The sequence below is a fragment of the Nycticebus coucang genome, chromosome 17 (assembly GCF_027406575.1).
Source record: "Nycticebus coucang isolate mNycCou1 chromosome 17, mNycCou1.pri, whole genome shotgun sequence".
Lineage (NCBI taxonomy): Eukaryota > Metazoa > Chordata > Mammalia > Primates > Lorisidae > Nycticebus > Nycticebus coucang.
The window spans coordinates 84,081,642-84,102,391 of NC_069796.1; the positions used below are offsets into that span (position 1 = coordinate 84,081,642).

The 20,750-nt window shown below is 41.8% G+C and overlaps 1 protein-coding gene, 1 non-coding gene and 1 pseudogene across 2 annotated transcripts in view; all 3 read right to left on the reverse strand.

Annotated features, from left to right (window-relative positions):
• The window catches only part of MAML1 (mastermind like transcriptional coactivator 1), a 57,973-nt gene that overhangs the window by 34,052 nt on the left and 3,171 nt on the right, over window positions 1-20,750 (reverse strand). The gene's annotated exons all lie outside the window — the stretch shown is intronic.
• LOC128569219 (amine oxidase [flavin-containing] B-like) lies at window positions 4,204-5,216 on the reverse strand (annotated as a pseudogene).
• LOC128569485 (U6 spliceosomal RNA) lies at window positions 14,845-14,952 on the reverse strand. The gene has a single exon (XR_008375419.1). It is a non-coding gene; the product is annotated as a U6 spliceosomal RNA (small nuclear RNA).

Sequence of the window (20,750 nt, forward strand, 5' to 3'; positions counted from 1 at the left end):
CATGTGAATTTTCTTCTGCCTCTGCCACCAGAGACAGCAAGACCAACTGCTAGTCTCCTCAAAATGAAGACAATGAGGATGAAGACCTTTATGATGATCCACTTCCACTTAATGAGTAGTATTTTCTCTTTATGATTTTCTTAACATTTTTTCTCTAGCTTACTTTATTGTAAGAATACAGTATATAACACATATAACATACAAAATAAGTATTTATGGGGGCAGGACATGATTGCAAGAGGGACTTTACCTAGCAATTGCAATCAGTGTAACTGGCTTATTGTACCCTCAATGAATCCCCAACAATAAAAAAAAAAAGAAAAAAAAAATAAGTATTTATCAACTATTTATCAGTAAGACTTTCAGTCAGCAATAGGCTGTAAGAGCTTTTTTTTTTTTTTTTTTTTTGAGATAAGAGTCTCCCTCTGGGGCGGCGCCTGTGACTCGGTGAGTAGGGCGCTGGCCCCATATACCGAGGGTGGCGGGTTCAAACCCAGACCGGGCCAAACAGCAACAAAAAAATAGCCGGGTGTTGTGGCGGGCGCCTGTAGTCCCAGCTACTTGGGAGGCTGAGGCAGGAGAATTGCGGAAGCCCAAGAGCTGGAGGTTGCTGTGAGTCCTGTTACGTCATGGCACTCTACCGAGGGTAATAAAGTGAGACTCTGTCTCTACCAAAAAAAAAAAAGAGTCTCACTCTGTTGCCCAGGCTAGAGTGCTGTAATGTCAGCCTTCTCACTGCAACCTTGAACTCCTGGATTCAAGCAATCCTGCTTCAGCCCCTGAAATAGCTGGCACCTTCCATAATGCCTAGCCAATTTTTCACAGAGATGAGAGTCCCATTCTTGCTGAACTCCTAAACTCCTTAGCTCAAAGGATCCTCCCACTTCAGCCTCCCAGAGTGCTAGGATTACAAGCATAAGCCACCACGCCTGGCCTCTAGGAGTTAAGATTTTGGGAGTCAAAAGTTACATGTGGATTTGTCAGGGACCAGCCTCGACACACAGTGGGTTTATTTTTTAGTGACCTGGTGGTGTGAAGAGACCAGAAAATCATTAGTAGGAGTTATAGAATATTAATATAGAGAAATAATAGACACAGACAAAGAGATAGTTTTAAGAGCAGTGGGGCTTGGGAGGAGGCACATACTCCCTCGTGAGGCTTCCAGAATGCCGCCCCAAGTTTCAGGCTAGTTCTGTATTTATTTCATATACCAGTGTTATAGTAATAAATCTCATGAAAGTAAGGCAAATAATCCCATCATGGTTATTGTTGCACTTGTATTTTTATTAACTAGATTAACTCTACAATTGATTATGTTAATTGTATGGATTTACTTGTTATTTTTTAGTGTTTCAAAGTATTATGGTCTTAATGTAAACAAAGTCTTTTTTTTTTTTTTTTTTTTTGAGACAGAGCCTCAAGCTGTCGCCCTGGGTAGAGTGCCGTGGCGTCACAGCTCATAGCAACCTCCAACTACTGGGCTTAAGCGATTCTCCTGCCTCAGCCTCCGAAATAGCTGGGACTACAGGTCCCTGCCACAATGCCCAGCTATTTTTTTTTCGGTTGTAGTTGTCATTGTTGTTTGGCAGGCCAGGGCTGGATTCAAACCTGCTACCTCTGGTGCCCTTAGCCAACTGAGCTATAGGCGCCAAGCCAATGTAAACAAATTCTTGATAAGGAAGTCAATCAGAGGCCGACTTAAGGATCAAATTTTAGTTGACCTACAGTCATACACCACAGATGTGATGTTTTAATATTTTGACAGTCTTGTGTTTAAACAGATAGACCAGTGGTCTCAACCTTCCTAATGCTGTGACCCTTTCATACAGTTCCTCATGTAACCCCCAACCATAAAATTATTTTCGTTGCTACTTCATAACTGTAATTTTGCTACTGTTATGAATCGTAATGTAAATATCTGATATGCAGGATATATTTAGGTGACCCTTGTGAAAGGGTCGTTCGACCCCCAAAGGGGTCTCAACCCATAGGTTGAGAACTGCTGAGATAGACTCTTCTGGCCCAATCAAGGTGACAGAAGAAGAGATTTTTTTTCTCTTTATCTGGTCCAGAGTACGTCTTTCTGAGTTAGAAAAGTTTAAAGAATGTACATGTTTAACTCTCAAAAACCACTCTCTCAGAGCACATAGCCTTGTCCTGGCAGAAAGCAGCTTCAAGGCCTCCATCAAGCCAGCTGCTGCACCAAAGCTGTGAGGGCAGGGGGGTATATAATATGCCAGGTTTTATAAATATTAAAGTGACAGGATCTTGCACTTTGTGCTCAAAGCCAGGAAAATGGGTCTGAACAGATTCTCCATAACTGTCTCCCTTTGTGTAGACTTTGTTTCCTATTTCTAATATTTTTAATCTACTAACAATTAATAATTGAATATTATTTTTAAACTTATAAAATCATTATTACCAGTAATGTAAGTACATCAATATATGACTCCTCCCTTAAGTATTTCCACATGTACTTGGATTTTTGACTATGTGGAGTAGAGGAAAAGGGGAGTTGGCACCACTAACCTTTACATTGTTAAAAAGGTCAAGTGTACTGCCTAATTTTGAAGGCAGAGGGTAAGCACACGCTAGCTGTAAGGAGAAAGTGGCACTGCCCCTTCTTCCAGAATAGAGGCTCCAGGAGGAGGTGACCAAGGTCACAAGGGAGTCTCAGCATAGTTGTGTACCTGAGCAACATACCAAGACTCTGCCTCTACAAAAAAAAGAAAAATTAGCTGGGTGTGGTGGCACACGCGTGTAGTCCCGGCTACTTGGAATAAGGCAAGAGGATCACCTTTACCCAGGAGTTTGAGGTTGCAGTGAGCTATTATCATGCCACTAGCTACACAGTGGGACTGTGTCTCACCAACAACAAAAAGATGGCCCGATGGACAGAAGTAAGGGTCTTGGTTATGTGTTGCATTGCTGAAGTAGAGTTCAGTTGCCCTCCAGACCTGGTGCAGAGCTGTAATCCTGAGATTGGGTTTCACCATCCTCCCTGGAATTCCCTTGTTGTGTTTTCTGAATTGAGTCTATTTCCTGAATCTTGTGTCTTACACTTTAGTATTTCAATTTGCCATTGGAGCTTATCTTCCAATACCTTCTTGAGAAGGGGCAGATAACAGTTAAAACTTTTGACATGGTAAAATGATGTTATTCTACACTCAATCTTGTTTTATCGTTTGGTCAGGTATAGAATTCTAGGTTGATAATTACTTTCCTTCAGAATTTTGAAGGTGCTCTTGCAGCTATCTTGTTTCCTACACTGCTACCATAAAGTCCAAAAATATTCTGATACTTAATACATAACCTGGTGCACTCCTATCCAGAAGCTTATAAATCTTTTCTTTAAACCAAATGTTCAGAAATTTCATGATTGGTGAGGGTCTCTTTTCTTCCCTACTGCTGGGCACACTCATACCTTTTTAATCTGGTAACTCATGCCTTTAGTTCTCAAGCTATTAGTCATTTCTTACTCTATTTTCTTTCTGTAATTTCTTTCTTTTTTTTTTTTTTTTAAAGACTTAGAGATATTTACTGGGTAGCATTTGAGTAGTGCAAGACAGCACAGAACAGAGCAAACCCACACAAGGGGACACCATCAGCGACTATGATGGGGAGTTAAGGAGAGCAATTAGGGGATACATCCTGGAAGGTGGATAAGAATTGGACATGTGTTCTCATTCCCCAGATACCAGTGGCTTCTTGTGGCCCTTGGACAATTGAGCTCCACCTCTATCAACTTCAGTTTGCTCAACTCTAAAACAGAAGGAGAGGACTCGATGGTCTCTAAGGTCATCCAATTATAACAAAACATGAGTCTAAAAACAAATGCAAAAAACCAGGGAAGGTGAGGATATTACAGTAAAGAGAAAGGACAAACACAAAGCCACAGAGGGAGGAAAAAACTAGTTGTTTGTGCATGGACAAGATGTAATGTGGGGCAGCACACAAGCCTGTTTAACTATTCTAAAGGTTCTGAGGACAATAACCTTAGAAATTGGTGAAACACAGTGCTAAGCCAGGTAAGGGACCCTAACCTGGGGCCTCAATGGAAAAAGAAATAAAGCAGTCAGAGCCGGACTTCTCTTCATGCTCCCACCTCACTCTATTCTTTATGTTTTCAGGGAACTTTAGTACAACCTCTTCCCCAAACCCACACCTCAAATACAGTAAGAAGAGGGTGTAGTTAAGACACTTTCTCTTTAGGCTCGCACAAGCAGCCCCTTTTTGTGTGCCAGGAAGCCCAGAGCCACTGCTGAAAAGATGCTGGTCAGTCCAATCAGCTTCAGCAGGCCTGGCACAGAGGGCAGATGTCTCTCCAAGAAGGTTGTAGTGATGGGTTGCGCAGGGACATTCCACCGATTCTGGTTCTGGCTGCCAGATTTCATCCTCTGGAATCTTCCCCACAACATGCAGGATCTCTCGGGCTGCTCTCTCCCCAGCCTCCACAGCCCCCTCCATGTAGCCACTCCAGTGTGTGGCAGTCTCAGTGCCTGCAAAATAAATTCTGCCCCCTGGTTGGCGTACTGAGTCATGATCCCAGAGGGAAATTAGGTGGTGTAGCAGCCCCCAGAGTACTGCTCCTCACACCAGTTCTTTTCTTCATAATGTGATGGTTTCAGAGCTTCTTGGGATCCTAGAACTTTTGCATAAAGCTCACAAAGTTTCTTCATCCTTTTTTCTTTGGTAAGACATGCCAGCTTTCTGGCTTTCTCGGCAAGGATAAATCCCATTATTGCAGCATAACTGCCATCAGATTTGGTATCATCCAATGTGTAGGAAATTGGAGCTTCCTCCCCTTCGATAACCATTCTCCCACAGTAATCCTCTTTCCTGCAGAAAGGCTCATTGTAGCAAACTATACACTTGATAACAGAACCCAGAGGCACACGAGTGATCAGCTGGTTCCTCATCATTGGCAGAGGTCTGAAGTGAATCTTCATTCCCAGAGTAGGAGGAACAGCGCAAATCACATATTTAGCCTCATACGTCTCATGGTTTAGGGTCTTTGCAAGGACATTTTCTCCTGTCTGGTCAATGCAGATCACAGGCCTCTCCAGCTTCACTCTGTCCCCAAGAAGGTCCATTATCCACTTGCTCTCTTGACCAGATCCACCCACAAATTTCCTCTCCTTTATTCCGCCTAGAGTGCAGGTGGGGTGAGATTCCTGACCCGAAAGAAATCCACCACCTCTTTCTGTAATTTCTATTATTCAACTGTTGAATCTTTTATGTTGGTCCTCTAGATTTTTGTTTTTCGTTTGTTTTGTCTTTTTCTTTACTTTTTGGAAGAATTACTCATTTTCCACATGAATGTTTCACACATATTTCATACTTAAGTTTTTTCCTCAGGTTTTGCTTCCTGAATTTAAAAAGTCCTTATTTTATAGATACAATATATTCTCCTATCTCTCTCATTAACATCTCATTTGCTGAGCAAGTCAGATCCTAAATCAAAGGATGGGAAGTGTTCTCTGCCCACTATGAAGTCATGACAAAAGTAAAATATACGTAATATGACCTTGAATGAAGAACTAAGCCCATTTAATATACCCTCACACAACTAAAGGCTATGCCATTCCCACCAATAATAGCAACTTATTTGAGCAGCAATAAAGATGAAAGTTAAGGGAGAGGTGGAGGTGGAAGGGTATCAGTAGGTATATATACATATATATGTGTATATATATAGTTAAAAAGTGCTAATTTTTTTTTTTTTTTTTTTTGGAGACAGTCTTTGTCACCCTCAATACAGTGCCGCTGCATCAGAGCGTACAGCAAACTCAAACTCTTGGGCTCAAGTGATTCTCTTGCCACAGCCTCCCAAGTAGCTGGAACTACAGGCACCTGCCACAACACCTGGCAATTTTTAGAGACGGGGGTCTTGCTTTTGCTGATCTTGAACTCCTGAGCTTGGACAATCCACTGGCCTTGGCCTCCCAGAATGCTAGGATTACAGGCATGAACCACTGCACCTAGGCTTAATTCTCACATATATATGCCCCTCTGCCACAGAGAAGGTCTTTGATTAAAAAATCACTGGTTTATACTAAATAACACAGTAGCAGCGATTTATTTCTTTAAAAAAATTCCAGTTTTTATTAAGTTCTTTCCCATATATATGCATCTCATCAGCAGGGGCTAAATGGCACAGCGGAAAGACAAAGAACTATAGTATCAGACTTTGGTTTGAATTTTGCTTCTACATTTAGTTGGCAACCTTAGCACATCAATCGATGAGTCTCAATTTCTTTTCAAGCAAAATTGGGCATAATACCTACCACGTGAGACTGCTGTGAGGATTAAATGGCAACATATGTAAAGAGTCCAGTCCTTACTAAACTTTCTTTTGGCTGGACATGATGGCTTATGCCTGCAACCCTAACACTCACAGGCTGAGGCAAGAGAACTGCTTGAGGTCAGGAGTTCGAGACCAGCGTGAACAAGACTGAGACCCCATCTCTACCCAAAAATAGAAAAATTATCCTGGTGTATTGGTGCTTGCCTGGAGTCAGAGTTACTCAGAAGGACTGCTTGAGTCTGGGAGTTGGAGGATGCAGTGATCTATGATGATGCCACTGCACTCTAGCCAGGGTAATAGAGTAAAGACTCTTTCTGAAGAAAAAAAAAAATATCTATTTCTTTTGACCTGACTAGCTAGCCTACTTATATCAACACAGACCCAATCAGATGCCATAATCTCAGCACATCACCTATAAATAACAGAGGCAGATGAAGTCAAAGTTCTAAGAAGGCTGCCCCTTATACACAGCAGATGACCTCCAGCCAACCCACGTCTTCCTTAATGCAAAAGTCTTGACTTCATTGTCCAATAAGCAACACTCAGAGACTTTGCTTTCCCAATAAGGAAAGAGACAGTTTGTGGTCCTCTGTGTATAAAAGACTTATCCTATTTTTCCTTCCCTGAGCCATATCCCTCAGAGCCTAGACTATAATAGTTTCCCTGCTTGAAGATAAAATATTTTCACTTAGTTTTGAATCTCTGGTTTCTTAGAACGTTCCCCCCTCCCCTACTTAGTGCCTTTTAAAAATGAGAAAACTAGAGCAGAGAGTAAGTTTCACACTAAAGTCATACAATTACTTTAGGACAGCGCTTCTCAACCTGTGGGTCATGACCCCTTTGGGGGTCAAACGACCTTTTCACAGGGGTCACCTAAATACATCCTGCAGATCAGATATTTACATTACAATTCATAACAGTAGCAAAATTACAGTTATGAAGTAGCAACAGAAATAATTTTATGGTTGGGGGTCACCACAACATGAGGAACTGTATCAAAGGGTCATGGCATTAGAAAGGTTGAGAACCACTGCTTTGGGATAAAACTGTCATGCATTCAGATTTTTGGACTCCTGCCCTGTAATTTATTTTATCGTGATTACACACAAATGCATTATCTCCCTTCTGCTCATTAGCTGCACCATCCTTCCCTGAGACGCAGAGCCTACTGTCTTGCTTTGTTTTCGTTTTTATTAACAGATTTTATTCTTAACTATATGGGTAATAAAGACCTATATAGCAAAAGAGATAAAAAAATATACAATTTTTTCCTTCTTGCATATTTTAGGCAAAGAACTATACACTAAGACATCTTTCTTTTGTTGACTTTAAAATCACTCTAGTCTCTGGCTCAGCGCTTGTGGCTCAAGCGGCTAAGGCGCCGGCCACATACATCTGAGCTGGTGGGTTCGAACCCAGCCTGAGCCTGCCACAACAATGATGGCTGCAACCAAAAATAGCCAGGCATTGTGGCGGGCATCGGTAGTCCCAGCTACTTGGGAGGCAGAGGCAGGAGAACCGCTTGAGCCCAGAAGTTGGAGGTTGCTGTGAGCTTGCCACTGCTCTCTACCCAGAGCAACAGCTTGAGGCTCTGTCTCCAAAGAAAAAAAAATTACTCTAGTCTCTCTAATTTCATTGATATGCCTTTATTAAGAAGCCTTTACTTCTTTTTTTTTTTTTTTTGTGGTTTTTTGGCGGGGGCTGGGTTTGAACCCACCACCTCCGGCATGTGGGACTGGCGCCCTACTCCTTGAGCCACAGGCGCCACCCAGAAGCCTTTACTTCTTAATAGAAAGGTGACGATAACCAAAGCAAAGAGACAACCCACACAATGGGAAAGGATATTTGCATATTTTCAATCAGACAAAAGCTTGATAACCAGGATCTATAGAGAACTCAAATTAATCCACATGAAAAAAGCCAACAATCCCTTATATCAATGGGCAAGAGACATGAATAGAACTTTCTCTAAAGACGACAGACGAATGGCTAACAAACACATGAAAAAATGTTCATCATCTCTATATATTAGAGAAATGCAAATCAAAACATCCCTGAGATATCATCTAACCCCAGAGAGAATGGCCCACATCACAAAATCTCAAAACTGCAGATGCTGGCGTGGATGTGGAGAGAAGGGAACACTTTTACACTGCTGGTGGGACTGCAAACTAGTACAACCTTTCTGGAAGGAAGTATGGAGAAACCTCAAAGCACTCAACCTAGACCTCCCATTCGATCCTGCAATCCCATTACTGGGCATCTACCCAGAAGGAAAAAAATCCTTTTATCATAAGGACACTTGTACTAGACTGTTTATTGCAGCTCAATTTACAATCGCCAAAATGTGGAAACAGCCTAAATGCCCACCAACCCAGGAATGGATTAACAAGCTGTGGTATATGTATACCATGGAATACTATTCAGCCATTAAAAAAAAATGGAGACTTTACATCCTTCGTATTAACCTGGATGGAAGTGGAAGACATTATTCTTAGTAAAGCATCACAAGAATGGAGAAGCATGAATCCTATGTACTCAATCTTGATATGAGGACAATTAATGACAATTAAGGTTATGGGGGGGGGAAGCAGAAAGAGAGAGGGAGGGAGTGGGGTGGGGCCTTAGTGTGTGTCACACTTTATGGGGGCAGGACATGATTGCAAGAGGGACTTTACCTAGCAATTGCAATCAGTGTAACTGGCTTATTGTACCCTCAATGAATCCCCAACAATAAAAAAAAAAAAGAAAAAAAAAAAAAAAAAAAAGAAATTTTTCAGGACATGTGGTTTATAAAATCATAGTTTCTGTCTTCTAATTTTTTTTTTAAATTGTGGTCACAAACACATAGAATTTACCATCTTAACCTTTTATTTATTATTTTTTTTTTGGGGGGGGGCATTGAGTTTCAAGCTGTCGTCCTGGGTAGAGTGCCATGGCGTCATCATAGCTCAACCTCCAACTCTGGCTAAAGCTATTCTCTTGCCTCAGTTTTTCTATTTTTAGTAGCGGTGGGGTCTAGCTCTTGCTCAGGCTGGTCTCGAACTCATAAGCTTAAGCAATCCACCTGCCTCAGCCTCCAGAGTGCTAGGATTATAGGCCTTAGCCACCATGCTCAGCCCATCTTAACCTTTTGAAGTATACAGCATAGTATACTGTGCACTGTTGTGCAACAAATGCACATTGTTGTGCAACAAATCAACAGAACTTTTACATTTTGCAAAACTGAAACTGCTATATCCATTGAACAACTTCCCTTTTCCGGTTCTCCAGCGACTGACAACCACCATTCTACTTTCTAAGAGCTTGACTATTTCAGATTTCTCATATAAGTAAAATCATAAGTTTTTGTTTTTTCTGTGAGCAGCTTATTTCTATTAGCATAATGTCTTCAAGGTTCATCCATGCTAAAGCATGTGGCAAGATGCTTTTTATTAATCTAACCTTCCTTTTTAAGGATAATATTCCAGTGTATGTATATACCACACTTTCTTTATCCATTCATCTGGTGATAGACATTCAGGTTGCTTCCTCTTAGTAGGAACAATGCTATAATAACACAGACGTATTCCTACATCTTCTGTGTTGTAATAAAAAAGAAAAAAAAACATGGATGTACAATCAGGGTCTACTGTCTTAACCTCTACTAACTCTACTTCTGAAATAGTCCTAGTGTATAGACATCCAATTTCTGACTTCCAATTCAGAGTACCTTTCATAATACCATTAACATTCATTTGGCAGGTATAGTGCTAGACTCTTGGTCTCACTCTGGTCTCACTCTCAAGTTGTTCAGTCTAATGGAGAGCAGCAAAAACACACAAATTAAAACTCAGATGTTCTGACAAAGGCCATCTCAACTTGAGGAGCTGACTTATGAGGGTAATCTAGAGGAGATGGATTATGAGCAGAGTTCTGAATGGTGACATGTCCAATATTATGAGACTGGGGGAATGGCATACACAGGAAGGTACCAAGAGAAATTAGGCCATTTTCTTTTTTTGGAGACAGAGCCTCAAGCCCTAGGTAGAGTGCCGTGGCATCACAGCTCAACCAACCTCCAACTTCTGGGCTTAAGTGATTCTCTTGCCTCAGCTTCCCAAGTAGCTGGGACTACAGGCGCCTGCCACAATGCCCGGCTGTTTTTTGGTTGTAGTTGTCATTGTTGTTTGGCAGGCCCAGGCTGGATTTGAACCCGCCAGCTCTGGTGTATGTGACTGGCACCTTAGCCACTTGAGCTACAGGTGCTGAGCTGAAATTAGGCCATTTTCAAAGAATTACTTTCAAAGTATTTCTGGGATCTTGAGGTAAGGCTCACAAAAGCTTCATTCCCTTGGTATATGTCACCCATGGCATGCTGTTCCTATGGGCCTGGCAGCACTAACACTGCTCCAAATGCTCAGCTATGTGCTGCAGTCTCTCCTGCTACTGGGCTCTGTCAGGGAGTGGGGCCTTCCAGTTGCCAATAATTGGCCTGTGGGTTGGGAATGCTTTGAATTCATAGATACCATAAAGTAGGCAGTAGAAGTGGTGCTATTTTTTATTTAAAGACATCACACTTCCATCCTCAACTAACTGAACAATGTATGGCTCTTCAGAGAAGTTCCAGGAGAAAGCAAAGAGAATATGGGCAATATATAGTTAAAACACCTTATTTGATGCAGGCAACAAAACTCATGACAAGGCTCCATGCTCCTTAATCATCTCTCTTAGAATTCAGAAGTAAAATGGTAGTCATGGGAATGTACATTATTATTTATATTTGAAAGATGAAGTCAAACTTTCTTTTTTTTGTTGTTGTAGTTGCACTGTTGTTTGGCAGGCCCGGGCTGGGTTCAAACCCGCCAGCCTCAATGTATGTGGTTGGCACCCTAGCTGTTGAGCTACAGGTGCCGAGCCAAAGTCAAACTTTCTGACAAAAGTTGAGTATGGTGTGACTATTTGACAATGAGAACTGGTTTTGTTCATTAGGTTACACAGTGGACATTTTTCATATATTAAACAAAATACAGTTACAGCTCTAAGGTTTTGATACAAATTTACCTAAAGTAGGCTCAGCACCCATAGCACAGTGGTTTCGGTGGCAGCCACATACACTGAAGCTGGTGGGTTTGAGCTGGGCCTGGGCCAGCTAACCAACAATGACAACTGCAACAAAAAAGAGCCGGGCGTTGTGGTGGGTGCCTGTAGTCTCAGCTACTTGGGAGGTTGAGGCAAGAGAATTGCTTGAGCCCAAGAGTTAGAGGTTGCTGTGAGCTGTTAACACCATGGCACTCTACCAAGGGTGACATGGAGAGACTCTGTCTCAAATAAAAAAAAAAGGAATTTACCTAAAGCAGATCAAAGTATTTAATCAAAAAATACTGTATTGGCAAAAATGTATTGAAATAAACAATGTTTTTATTTTCCCAGTAAATTTTGTGTATATTAGGTTAAACAAGTACCCGTAAGTGAAAGAATAATAGGTACAATCAATAACCAACTGGTAAGACTTGGTAAAGGCTTTTTGTTATATTTCTCAGTAACTGAAAAAGTAAATGACTAGTGACTAGATAAATCCTTTTGCAAGTGAGATGGTTTCTTATTGTTTTCCATAAAACTGAAAGACTACATAACCAAGTTGTCAGTTATTCAGTAAACTGATTTTTTTTTTTTTGAGACAGTCTCACTTTGTTGCCCTGGGTAGAGTGCTATGATGTCATACCTTACCACAACCTCAAGCTCTTGGGCTCAAGTGATTCTCTTGCTTTAGCCTCCCGAGTAGCAGGGACTATAGGCGCCCATCACAATGCCCAGCTATTTTTAGAGACAAGGTCTCACTCTCACTCAGGCTGGTCTCGAACCTGTAAGCTCAAAGCAATCCACCCGCCTCGGCCTCCCAGAGTGCTAGGATTACAAGCGTGAGCCACTATGGCCAGCCTTAAACTAATTTTTAATGATAACATCATTATGTGATTTTTTGACATACAACTGAGGTTTCAAAATACAGTAGAACCTCCATAAGTGAACAACCGCCTATACTGAAACCACCTCAAGTTGACCTAATTTTTACAGACTGGACATACACCACATGTACCTATCAGTACAGTGGGCCTAGTTCCTTATGTTGACAACCTCATTACAGTCCCTTGAGTGGTCAACTTACAAAGGTTCTACTGTATTGAGTAACATTGCTATAACTAAACATCTTTCCTTTCCTTACGGTTATTTATGTAAACAAGGATTTCTGGGGCTTAAATTTACAAGAACAAAAAATAAGAACTGAATTGAGAATTCTGTCTTTGGCAACAAGTAGTATGTATTGATGGATACATGAATAAATAAAGGGGAGAAGGGAGCCTAATCTATCTTATTAAGCCTGGGAGACATTTCCAATAAAAATTTTATTTTGGGAGCGGCGCCTGTGGCTCAGGTGGCGGGTTCAAACCCAACCCGGGACAAATGCAACAAAAAAATAGCCGGGCGTTGTGGCGGGCGCCTGTAGTCCCAGCTGCTCTGGAGGCTGAGGCAAGAGAATCGCGTAAGCCCAAGAGTTAGAGGTTGCTGTGAGCCGTTTGACGCCATGGCACTCTACCTGTGGGTGGTACAGTGAGACTCTGTCTCTACAAAAAAAAAAAAAAAAAAAAAAATTATTTTTTTTACTTATTACTAATAAAAATTATAATGCATTTGTTATTTGTTGTATACTAAATTGCTATAATGTAACTTATTGAAACAAGACATAGACATAACACAGAACCTTATAAATGCTACATAACATTCTTAAATGCACAGAGCTTTATGGTCAAAGGAAATTTAAAAATTTTAATTTCAATTTTTATATCTTCTTTTGTTGCAGAGAAATAAAAAGATTTTCAAACAAGTATTATGTTAAAATAAAACATATATCATATGAAGTAATTGTAAAAAAGAATGATTTACAACACCTCTGTTAAAGGCATTCTAGGCATTCTTTAAATGGTTGATAAAAAACAGCATATTGCTAAGATATTCAGATTCTAATCTACTGGCTACATTTTAAAAAGTGATATAATCTTTTTAAAAAAAATTTATAATTCTCTGTAACTTATATCCCCTGGCAACTATAAAATTTTTGTTCTCTTCTTTTAAAATAGTTGATTCATATTGAATATATGCAGAATTTATAAATTTCTTATTTTACATTTTTTACTTAATAAACTGAATTACAGTAATTCAGTAGACAATTGGTTGACACAATAAATACACTAGATTTTTTTTTTTTTTCCACAAGACAGTCTGACTGTTGCTCCAGGCTAAAGTGCCTTGGTGTCAGCCAGCTCATAGCAACCTCAAACTCCTGGGCTCAAGTGATCCTCCTGCCTCAGCACCCCCATCCAATAGCTGAGATTAGAGGCACTCACCATGACGCTGGCTAATTTTTCTAGTTTTAGTAGAGACAGGGTCTCACTCTTGCTCAGGCTGGTCTCAAACACCTGAGCTCAAACTCTCCATCCTTGGCCTCCCAGAGTGCTAAGATTAGAGACATGAGCCATCACACCCAGGCCATTATCATTTTTTTTTTTTTTTTTTGTAGAGACAAGAGTCTCACTGTACCGCCCTCGGGTAGAGTGCCGTGGCGTCACACGGCTCACAGCAACCTCTAACTCTTGGGCTTACGCGATTCTCTTGCCTCAGCCTCCCAAGCAGCTGGAACTACAGGCGCCCGCCACAATGCCCGGCTATTTTTTTGTTGCAGTTTGGCCGGGGCTAGGTTTGAACCCGCCACCCTCGACATATGGGGCCGGCACCCTACTCACTGAGCCACAGGCGCCGCCCATTATCATTTTTGATAAGGCAAAATGATGAAAAGTTTTATTTATTTATTTTTTGAGATAGTGTCTCACTATGTCACTCTCGGTAGAGTGCCGTAGTGTCACACCTCATAGCAACCTCAAACTCTTGGGCTTAAGCAATTCTCTTGCCTCAGCCTCCCAAGTAACTGGACTACAGGCGCCCACCACAATGCCTGGCTATTTTTTTGTTGTTGTACTTGTCATTGTTGTTCAGCAGGCCTGGGCCGGGTTCGAACCCACTAGCCCCTGTGTATGTGGTGCTCTAGCCACTGAGCTCCAGGCACTGAGCCAGGATGAAAAGTTTTAGATGTCAACCTAAAAATATGTGAGGGTTCACAGTGTTTCAAAATTATTTAGTCCAAACACCCATTTTCAAATATGCTCTTCCTGACCTCTGGCACTTTAAGCCCCGAATTCAAAAACTACTATCATAATTTTGTGTTTTTGCTTAGTTTCCTGAAAGGATCAACATCCCATTAGATGCCTGTAGGTAAGAGCTCAAGTTGGCATGCATACTAGTATATTAAAGGTTTGGAAATGTCCTAAATAGAAGAAATTATTTAAATTTGTTTGGTTTATATGAGCAAATGCTCAAGAGAACCAAAAAAACCTGTTTAGTTCACTGTCTCCCAAATTCGTTCCATTCTATAACTCTTTGAAATTAGGGTTTCGTGGAACACACTCTCTGGGGAAAGCATCTGACTAAAACTTATGACTCTTTTTTAAAATATGGAACGCTTCACGAATTTGCGTGTCATCCTTGCGCAGGGGCCATGCTAATCTTCTCTGTATCGTTCCAATTTTTAGTATATGTGCTGCCAAAGCGAGCACAACTTAAGACTCTTCTTAAAAGTCAATTTTTTTTTTTTTAATCACCCTTGGTAGAGTGCAGTGGCATCATAGCTCACAGCAACCTCCAGCTCCTGGGCTTACACGATTCTCTTGTCTCAGCCTCCTGAGTAGCTGGGACTACAGGTGCCTGCCACAATGCCTGGCTATTTTTTGTTGCAGTTTGGCCGGGGCCAGGTTTGAACCCGCTACCCTTGGTATATAGGGCTGGTGCCCTACCCACCAAGTCACACGCACCGCCCAAAAGTTACTTTTTAAAAGCCTTACAAACTTCACCAAAAAGGCATCCCCTCCCTGAAATTCCCACAGGCTTTTCAATGACTCATCTACTGTCTGCTCCCTATTAGACCCTGTAATACCATATAGGTCCAGCATCTATCACAATTCCTAGCTCCCAGCAACAGTTCAAAGTTGAAAGATCCATCAACTGAAAGCTGAAAATGAAGGAATGGTTAATTCTCAGGTTTCTACTTTGGATGACTGGGCTAGGGAAAACACAGGGAACATAAAATTTGGTAGGAAAAAGGTAGAGTTCACTTTGGATACATGTGAAATCAAAATGGCAATGTCCAGTAGACAGTTGAAAATACTGATTTGAATGTGGAAGATAGAGATGCCTTCTAATACAAGTGACAGATGAAGGCATGAAAGAATCGATGACATTACCCAGGAAATAAAGAGTAAAAAAAGTAGACATTGCCCAGGAAACATTTTATGTAGACAGTCTCACTATGCATGGCATGATCATACTTTACTGCAACCTTAAATTCCTGGGCCCAAGTGATCCTACCTTAGCCTCCCAAGTAGCTGGAGCTATAGGTTCAAGACACCATGCCTGGTTAATTTTTCTTTTTCTTTTCTTTTTTTTTTTTTGTAGAGACAGAGTCTCACCTTATGGCCCTCGGTAGAGTGCCATGGCATCACACAGCTCACAGCAACCTCCAACTCCTGGGTTTAAGCAATTCTTCTTGCCTCAGCCTCCCAAGTAGCTGGGACCCAGGCGCCCGCCACAACGCCCGGCTATTTTTTGGTTGCAGTTCAGCCGGGGCCAGGTTTGAACCCGCCACCCTCGGTATATGGGGCCGGTGCCTTACCAACTGAGCCACAGGCGCCGCCCCGCCTGGTTAATTTTTCATTTTATTATTATTTTTTTTTTTGTAGAGACCAGGTTTCACTGCTCCTGGCCTTGACTGATCCGCCCTCCTCCCAAAGTGCTAGGGTTATAGGCATGAGACACTGTGCCTAGCAAGGAACATGAACACATAGTATTTAAGAAGTACAGTTCTGCGAGCCCAAAATCTAGCAGTTCCCCTTGACTACTCCCCTCTCTTCTGTTCCCACAACCCAGCCATCTAGTCCAGCAACCTGAGGTCCTGTCACTTCTTTCTACAGGAGCTGTCCAAAACCCACCACCTCCTCCCTGTCTCCACTATCACCACTAGTTCCTGCCTTGGCATCTCCAATGAGCCTGGACAATTAGAAAAGCCTCAAATGTATCCACTCTTACCACACCAACCCCAAATCTCCTCTGCCTAGCACCAGAATGACGTTTATAAAACGTAAGTTAGATCGTGATGTTTCTACTTCAAATCCTGATACTGCTTCCCACTGCAGTTGATCTGCTCCTTGCTTACCCACCACCCATACCAGCCACCTACCCACCAGGCTGCTCCATACATGCACCTTTCCATTCTTCATGCAGGCTCAGAATGTTCCTGCCTCAGAGACTTTGTGCTGGTGGCTCTAACTGGAATGTCCTTTCCTGAAACTTTCAGCCTCCAATCTTTCAGGCCCAAATCAAGACAAATCTTTTTTTTTGTAGAGACAGAGTCTCACTTTATTGCCCTTGGGTACAGTACCGTGGTGTCACACAGCTCACAGCAACCTCCAACTCCTGGGCTTATGCGATTCTCTTGCCTCAGCCTCCCGAGTAGCTGGGACTACAGGCACCCGCCACAACGCCCGACTATTTTTTTGTTGCAGTTTGGTCGGGGCGGGGCTTGAACCCGCCACCCTTGGTATATGCAGCAGGCATCCTACTCACTGGGCCACAGGCGCTGCCCAAGACAAGTCTCATCTTAAGTTGCTGTCAGTCACTTGGTAGCACTTCTTTTAATTTTTGCTTAACATTTATCAGACTTTAAAATTAATGTTTAAAATTATAGATACTTTCCCCATGAGAGCAGAGTTTTTTGTTTCTTGAGATAGTCTCACTTTGTCACACTTGGTAAAGTGCCATGGTGTCATAGCTCACGGCAACCTCAAAACTCTTAGGCTCAAAGGATCCTCTTGCCTCAGCCTCCCTAGTAGCTGGGAATATAGGTGCCTGCCACAATGCCCAGCTTTTTTAATTTTTTTGAGACAGTCTCACTTTGTCACCCTCAGTAGAGTGCCCTAGCGTCATAGCTCACAGCAATCTTGACCTCTTGGGCTCAAACACGTCTCTTGCCTCAGCCTCCCAAGTAGCTCGGACTACAGGTGCCCACCACAACACCCAGCTATTTGTTAGAGACAGGGTCTTGCTCTTGCTGAGGCTGGTCTCGAACTACTGAGCTCAGGCCATCTACCCATCTCTGCCAGAATGCTAGCATTACAATAGCCCAGCAGCCCAATTATTTTTAGAGATAGCTAGCTCAGACTGTCTCCAACTCCTGAGCTCAGGCAATCTGCCCACCTCCGCCTCCCAGAGTGCTAGAATTAAAGGCACGACCCATGCCAAACCTTGGGGACTCACTTTTGGTCAGGCTGGTCTCGAACTCCTGAGCTTGGGCAATTTACCTGCCTCAGCCTCCCAGAGTGCTAGAATTACAGGCATGAGCAGAGCTTTATTTATTTATTTTTTGGAGACAGAGCCTCAAGCTGTCGCGCTGGGTAGAGTGCCATGGCATCACAGCTCACAGCAACCTCCAACTCCTGGGCTCAAGCGATTCTCCTGCCTCCGCCTTCCAAGTAGCTGGGACTACAGGCACTCGCCACAACACCTGGCTACTTTTTGGTTGCAGCCGTCATTGTTGTTTGGTGGCCCAGGCTGGATTCGAACCTGTCAGCTCTAGGGTATGTGGCTGGCACCTTACCCACTTGAGCTACAGGCGCAGAGCCATGAGCAGAGTTTTAATTTGTCCTGTTTACTGCTATATCCCCAGTGCCCAAAACACTATTGTCCCTTGCTATCCATGGGTGATTGGTTCTAGGACTCCCCCCAGGGATACCAAAATCTATGGATTCTCCAGTCCCTTGTATAAAATGGCTAGTACTTGTGTCTACTTTGGACATCCACATCCTCCTATATACTTTAAAATCTATATTATTTTTATTGTTGTATTATTATTTTGTATTGTTTCCCTAATATTTTCAGTCCACAGTTGGTTGAATCCACTCAAATATTTGCTGCATAGATAAGGGAAGCTAGAAAGGAGACTGAGGAAAAAAATTAAAAAATTTAAAGAAAATCAGAACAGAAAAGCTGCAAGAAGAGTCTTATGAAGGAAGAAGTCAAGAAGAATGACAAAGAAACCAATGGATTTGGCATTCCATCCTTGGTGTGCCTCTTTACAAAAGGTGGAAGGCATATTATAGTAAGTGGGAAGTTCAAGTGGAAAAGGCAAAGGGAGGTAGACTATGGAATACCATTTTGAGAGTGAGAAAACACAAAAGAAAGGACTCTACTTGCTTATGTTTTCAAGCTGAAGGGAAAGACTCAGTGAGAAAGGAGATGCTAAAGATATAAAAGGAAAAAGGATGCTAGATAAACTGCCAGATGTTAGAGGAAGAATTGAGACCCTAAAGCCACATCAGTTGTATTTTAAAAAAAAAACTACCCCAAGCCCAGAGCAGTGGCTCACACCTGTAATCCAAGCATTCTGGAAGGCCAAAGGTGGTGGATGGCCTGAGCTCAGGAGTTCCAGACCAACCTAAGCAACAGCAAGACCCCATCTCTAATAAAAATAGAAAAACTAGCCCAGCATTGTGGGGGCCACCTATGGTCACAGCTACTCAGGAGGCTGAGCCCAGAGGACCGCTTGAACCCAAGAGTTTGAGATTGCTGTGAGTTACAATGCCACAGCACTCTACCCAGGGCAACTGTGTGAGTTCTTGTCTCAAACAAACAAACAAAGAAAAAAAGAAAAAAAAAAAAACCCCAAACAAACCAATAGGCTCAGCGCCTGTAGCTAAGCGGCTAGGATGCTGGCCACATACACTGAGGCTGGCGGGTTCGAACCCAGCCTGGGCCTAAATGACAACTACAAAAAAAAAATAGGTGGGCGCCTATAGTCCCAGCTACTTGGGGGGCTGAGGCAAGAGAATTGCTTAAACCCTTAAACTCATGTTTGAGGTTCCTGTGAGCTATGATGACACAGCCGCTACCCAGGGTGACATAGTGAGACTCTATCTCAAAAAAAAAAAAAAGAATCAACAAAACTGCCCCATGATTACAGTACAATACCTGTTTTACACTCAGCAGAAGTATCTACTCACAGGAAATAATCTGTCATTTGTATAATTCTTAAATGAGTTTTGTCTACAAAATGACTAAAATACTATACACCCAACTCTTAAAATGTACACATGGGGTGTTTATGGATGGAAAGCCGTGAAATGTGCAACATATCCTCAGGAGGTTCAAAGAACAAGCCTGAGGGAAAACAAAGGCAGGAGTTTGTGTGTGCTAATCAGAGATAAAACAAATGGGCACAACAGTGATAATGGTTAGAGCTAGATAGAGTATGCAGATGTTCTTTGTACTATTTATGTAGCTTTCCTCTATAGTCTAAGTTATTTACAAATAAAAGTTTAAAAGAGAGAGAGAGAAATTTCACACACCTAAAATCAAGTAGGAAAACAAACCTCCATGATGAATATGAATGGCTTGTACCCGTCTGTTAAATCTCTTTGTCAACTATCACAACCAACCGCTGAGGAATAAATTCCTCACAGTTGATAAAAGGAATAGGTCTCTCACCTTTTCTCCTCCATGAGAGGGACCCACTTCAAACTCTCTTTGAAAATGCTCTAAACTTTCTCTTTGTTCTTAAATAAAATTTGTTACCTTGAAACTTGCATAGATTACTTTTGCTTTCTATCCACATTACCTGTGTCATATTTTTTTTAAAGGACTGGGAATAAACCTTTATACCATTTTATTACAGGAAGAAAATGTTCAACCTACTGTGAAAGACTACAGCATTTTCACTTACAGAAGGAATGTTTGTGTAAAGTCAGTGGATAGTTCTCCTTAACCCAGAATTCCTAATGGGCGGCGCCTGTGGCTCAAGGAGTAGGGAGCCAGTCCCATATGCCAGAGGTGGTGGGTTCAAACCCAGCCCTGGCCAAAAAAAAAAAAGAAATTAATACTACTATTTACTTTTGAAGAGCAGAGAAAATATAAAGAAAACCTAATAGGCTCATTCTTTGAAAACCAGAATAGAAAAAAAGCCTGAAACACTGTTCCTGATTCAACTATAACAGACTACACAGATAATGGTGAAGACTTTGCTGTGGTGGAATATCCTAAGAAGAAAAGAACAATAACCTGAAATTAAGCTAAACTCTGTTAGTAAATCTGACTCCTTTTCAGTTGTGTTAAGTGGCTTGCTCATTAAATAATGTTGGCTATGAAATGACCACCTAACTGCACCTAACTGCACACTTTGGAAAAAAATAATATTCTTTATGTAAGGAATATTAAAGAGATCAAATACATATACAGAGTTGCCAAAAATAAGAACTACAAGGCACCTTGTCCTCTTGCATGCAAAGCTGTGCTTTAAGCCAAAATCTTA